The sequence below is a fragment of the Tursiops truncatus genome, chromosome X (genome assembly GCF_011762595.2).
Source record: "Tursiops truncatus isolate mTurTru1 chromosome X, mTurTru1.mat.Y, whole genome shotgun sequence".
In the NCBI taxonomy this organism is placed as follows: Eukaryota; Metazoa; Chordata; class Mammalia; order Artiodactyla; family Delphinidae; genus Tursiops; species Tursiops truncatus.
Genome location: NC_047055.1, coordinates 106,801,595 through 106,807,129, shown reverse-complemented (window position 1 = coordinate 106,807,129; position 5,535 = coordinate 106,801,595). Strand labels below are relative to the sequence as shown.

Genomic DNA, 5,535 nt, shown 5'->3' with positions numbered 1-5,535 from the left:
CAAGGTTGTGACACAGCTAGACTAGACTCCTGGTCTAAATTTCTGTAGGGCACACACTGTTGCACCACTCCCGCCCTGAAGCTGACCTTGCGTATCGTTATTCACTTTTCTTCTCACTACTCCATAGTATAGCTCAGGTGATTGAAGGAAAAAAAAAAAGTTTGTGCCCAAAGTACTGGATTGGAATACATAGCCAGGACGATAAGAAAACCAAAATAAATGAAGGATATGAATAATGAAAGGAAGGATATACTATCTGGTAGCAATGTGATCATCTATATATGCAGTGTCAGTTAACCTTGAAACATGGGGTCTCACAAAATTATCAGGCTCAGCCCATTTCCTGTAGTATGTAAGTCTTGCAGAACAGAAGTTACATTAGAAGCCAAGTTTGGGTGGTAGAGGAGAAAGAATCAACATGTTTTGTTTCCTCTCTGAAAACTCACCTCCTGTGTGAGTCCTCTACCTTGCTCTTCAGCTTCCCCATCTCACATCTTTCCTGAGACACAGACCCATTGTCCGTAAGATTTACAGTGGAGAGAGTACTCAGAAGTTTGCAGGGATGTGGCACTTCCCAGGAAACCATTCATTAAAGAGACAGGAGCTGAGACGAGGACCTAAATGAACGATGACTGAGGAGAACACCACCCAGCAGTGTAGGGAGTCTTGCAGAGACTTTCCCTAGCCTGATCTTAGACCTATGCCATCAGGCAGCCTCCTGCGAGGAAGTTCTCAAGGAGGTGAGGACCTTGTAGTAAGGGCAGTGGCAGAGGGAAGTTCCCAAGGGTCTGAAAGGAGTATAACTGAGAATCCTGTGTGAAACTGAGGGTGCCCTCCACCCCAGAACAGAGATCGCGGCCCTGTCGGTGGTGAGGTGAGGGGTAGCGCTCACTTCCTCCTAGGGAGCCTGAGGAAGGTGAGAGACTGCCTCCTGCGGCGAGCAGCCTCAGGGGTGAGGACTTCCAGGTTCTAGCAGGAACCGAGTCGAGGTGAGGAGCCTGTATGACGAATGGGAGACATCCCCCACCCCCTGCCTCCCCTCCAAAACCTCGCTCCTCTTCTAAGTCCTGGGAGGCCTTGTGCAGCGCAGTCAGGCTGAGGGAGATTTTGGCCCAGAGGCTTTCAGGGCGGTGAGGGCCTTGGTTTACATGGGCAGCCCCAGTTCAGCACACGGAGGAGAAGATGCTAGCGAGAATCTGGGTGAGGAAACTTAGGTGGAAAGTCCCAATGAGGCCCTGCTTGCCACTCTCAGAGGACCCAAGCATGGCAGTCAGGTGGAAGGAAGCCTTCCTTTCCTATTTGATAGATCAGGAAGCTGAGGGCCTTGCCCTGAAGGATTTCAAAGACGGAACTCTGAGTGAGGTCTGAGGGGACCTCAACCCCAGAACAGTGAAGTGGCACAGAACTTGTGGCTTCCGTCAAGCCTGGGAAGCCCCACGCAGGGCTATCAGGCTTACTTCTGAGAGGACGGTCTCAGATGTGAGGGCGTTGGTTTGAGGGGAGGGGCCTCAAGTTAGCAGAGGAAAGCATCCCAAGTGTGGCCAGGAGTCAGGATAAGGACCCTATGTGAGGACTGAGGGAATTCCCGCCCTGCTGGCAGCCTGGGGTGTCTGTTCAACTGGTGATGTGATGACTGACACTCATTTTCTCCTATGGTATCATGGGGAGGGGAGGGTGGGGGGATGGAGGGAGGCGGGGAAGTGGGGGATGGGGGAGGCCGGGGGTGGGGGGTGGGAGGCAGGAAGGCTGAGGGTGGTGGGGAGGCGGGAGGTGGGGGGTGAGAGATTTTGTTTATAAGGGATAGTTTATCCCCCACAGTAGGAGGATTTCCAGATCTTTCCAGTAGTTTAGTTGTCTGGGAGGAACACCCACAACTAGGGTATAAGAGAATCCATCCCTTATTCTCAGCCTTGGAGACCACTGGCAACTGGGGGAACCCTCATATCCTCCTGGGGTGGGGTGCGTCTCAGGAGACGCTGGCAGGAACAGAGAAGTCCCAGACTATGCCAAGGGTCAAAGGAAGGGAAAGACTGAAGGGATCACCAATCATTGAATAGATAACAAAAAATCTAGACCCCACCTTTGCATTCAGAACTTGAAGGTTCAGGGCAGGGCTGTCAGGCTGAGGATCACCCTCACTTATTTACATCAAATGTAAGAAGAGTATAAAGTTAGTATGAATTGCAGCCACCAGTCAGCAGAGGGGACGTGTACCAGGTACTACCTAGAGAACAGGTGAGTATCCTGAACGACAACTGAGCACCCAAGCAGCCCATGACAGAGAGGGCTCCACATAGCTCTCAGTTGGGTGCCCCCTGACAGAGAGAGGGGATAAGGAACCCCTTTACTTCCTCCTCTGGGGTCTCAGGGAAGTGGTGGATTTGGTTTGAGGTGTCAACTTCAAAGCACCAGAATAGAGGGGGCCCTGGACTTGCCAACAGTTGACATGATGATCCTGACTGTAAACTGAGAAGACTGTCACATCCCACAACAGAGGCTTCCGACTGGCAGCCCCGGCTGTTATCCCAGTATACCCCAGGCAGGGCTGGCAGGCTGCAGTCTAAGGTTCTAACATCCTCCACAGGGGTCTTAGGGGACAGGCTGAGCAGGAGAACAGGAGCCCTGTGGGTCCTCGGGCAGTGCCCTCAAGGACCCTGCAGAGGTGGCCTTGGTTAAAGCCAGGAAGGAATCTCCCCACTGAAGGTGCTCACAGCATCTTATTCTCCTTCCTCCAGGTGTCCACATCTTCTGACCTCCTGTCTATACTCCTTCCTGCTGTCCTTGACCATGCCTCAGAGTCAGAAGAGTAAGGCCCATGCTGGTGATAAACGCCACCAGGCCGGAGGTGAGACCAAGTTGTGGGGGTGCCCAGGCCATAGCAGCAGCAGAAGAGGAGTCCACTACCACCTCCTCTCCTCAGTGTGGAGGCACTACCCAAAGTCTGCCTGCTGCTGGGTCATGTAGCACTGCCCAGGAGCCTCAAAGAGCACCAACTACCACCACTACTTCTGCAGGCATTTCTTACACGATATCTGATGAAGCTTCCAACGGCCAACATGAGGATAGGGCAAGCGCCTATGAGGTCCCATCCTTCACTGAGAGCTCAGGGACTGACTTTTTAACCAGGAAAGCTGGGTTGTTGGAGCAGCAGTTCCTTCTGTACAAGTATAAAATGAAACAGCCCATTATGAAGGAAGATATGCTGAAGATTGTCCACCAAAGCTACCACGACCGATCTGCTGAGATTCTCAAGAGAGCCTCTGAGCGCACTGAGATAGTCTTTGCAGTAGATGTGAAGGAAGTCGACTCAACCAGTCACTGCTACGATCTTGTCAGCAAATTGAAACTTCCCAACAATGGGAGGGTGCGTGGCGGAAGGGGGTTACCCAAGACCCGTCTCCTGATGAATCTCCTGGGTATGATCTTCACGAAGGGCAACTGTGCCACTGAGGAAGACATCTGGAAATTCCTGAGTATGATGCGAGTGTATGCTGGAAGGAAACATTTCATCTATGGGGAGCCCAGGTAGCTCATCACCAAAGATTTAGTGAGGCTGAAGTACCTGGAGTACCGTCAGGTGCCCAACAGTGATCCTCCGCGCTATGAGTTCCTGTGGGGCCCGAGAGCCCACGCTGAAACCAGCAAGGTGAAAGCCCTAGAATTTTTGGCAAAGGTCAATGATACAGTTCCCAGTGCCTTTCCATCTTATTACAAAGAAGCTTCGTGAGATGAAGAAGAGAAAGCCAGAGCCATGGATGCAGCCAGGGCTGACACTACTGCCAGTCAGTGTACCTTCCAGGGCCATGCCCAGCAATATCTTCCCACCCCTGTTGAAGTCTGAGTTTTTTTTTATCCCCCAGACAAGAAAATATAACATCACAATAGGGATTATATTCTTGAAAATGTGAAAGAATCCCACAGTAAAAGTTAGGATAATGGAATAGAAAAAAAAGTAAAACATGATCAATCTTAGTTTTCCTTGTTCCTTTTAATCTTTAGCTTTGTAAAAATAATTGATTTATACTCTGAGTTTCTTAGCTTCTTCAAGAAAGAGAAATTAAAGCTTAATAAATTACACCTTGTGTTTACTGGCTCTTTTATTCACCAAACGTTGAGTATCTGCTCTTTGGAAGGTTCAGTGTTAGTACTGGGGATGCTAAGAAAGAAAATCCAGCCTCTAACTCATAGAATTTTAGAGCCTGTGAGTTGCACTCATATGAGTAAGATACTGGAATATTCTCTATGGTCTATAGGTAAAGTAAAAAGAATGGGTGAGGAGAGGGTGTTCCTTATGATAGCAGTTAAGTGTAAAATTCCTGAGCAAGGCAGTTTGGGACTTTAGGAAACTGCAAGTCCTCAGTGGAATGTAATTTTCATTCCCATTGTGTGGTGGGCTAGTTGAGGTCCTGGAAGTGGTGAGTAGGGGCCAAACCCTCCAACAGTATGCTTCAGAGTTGACAGAAAAAACCCTCTATTAGTCTGCTCAGGTTGCTATAACAATAACACAGACTGGGTGGCTTAAACAACAGCCATTTTTCTCTATGGAAGTTGGGAAGTTCACAATCAATGTGCCAGTTGGTTCCATTCCTTGTGAGAGCTCTCTTCCTGGCTTGCAGACCTTCTCTCTGTCCTCACATGGCAGAGAGAGTGAGTTCTGGTCTCTCTTGCTCTTCTTCTAAGACCACTAATTGCATCATGGGTGCCCCGTCCTCATGACTTCATCTAAACCTAATTACTTCCCCAAGATTTCACCTCCAAATACCATTGTATGGAGGCGGGGTGGGGGGGGCAGTGGTTAGGGCTTCAACATATGAATTTTGCGGGGACACAAACATTCGGTCTATAATGGAAAACTGCTGCTACAAGTTACTTTGGGATTGTGGGTAAACCATAGAAAAATCTCCACCTGGGGCAGGAAAGGAAGGTGTCCTTTGCTCTTGTTCTAGCACAGATTGTGCAAACTAGGTGCTCTACACACACTGTCTCCAGGGAGTTTCTGAAAAATAACGGGATGTCCCCTTAGGTGAGACGCCAAGAAACCACTGTGCTGGGACTCTTTGCCCCAAACTGAGAGAGCTAGAGTCTGCTCCATTATAAAGGCATTTTAATTAGGTTATCTTGAGTATAGTTTGGCAAACTCTCAAGTGAGGGATAGCTTTTAGACGAGGGTATAATGAAGGAAAACAGAGGTGGTTTGGATGGAAGGGCACCTGGAAGGGATGGTAGGACTTGTTCTTTGACACCAATCTAGGAGCTTGAGCTGCATCCAGCTGGGGAAAACAACTCCACATCTGAATTAAATGATAAATACTCTAATTGGGAACGTTAGTTTCACCAACTAGAGAGAATTTTTGGTCGATTCAGTGTTCTTTTTCTAAGAATATTGTATATTCTTTGAAATTTTCTGGATTAAAAAAAAAATTCCAAGGGAGGTGAATTTTGATAATCTGAGATCAAAATAATATTAATAACTGCTATTCTTTAAACAGTGGGTGATATTTGCTAGTCCTCTTGCCATGTGGTATATATAGTACA

General features: G+C 48.4%; 1 pseudogene; it reads left to right on the top strand.

Moving 5' to 3' along the window:
- The first annotated feature begins 2,815 nt into the window (after positions 1-2,815).
- On the top strand, positions 2,816-3,841 carry LOC101331103 (melanoma-associated antigen B5-like; annotated as a pseudogene).
- The last annotated feature ends 1,694 nt before the right edge of the window (positions 3,842-5,535 follow it).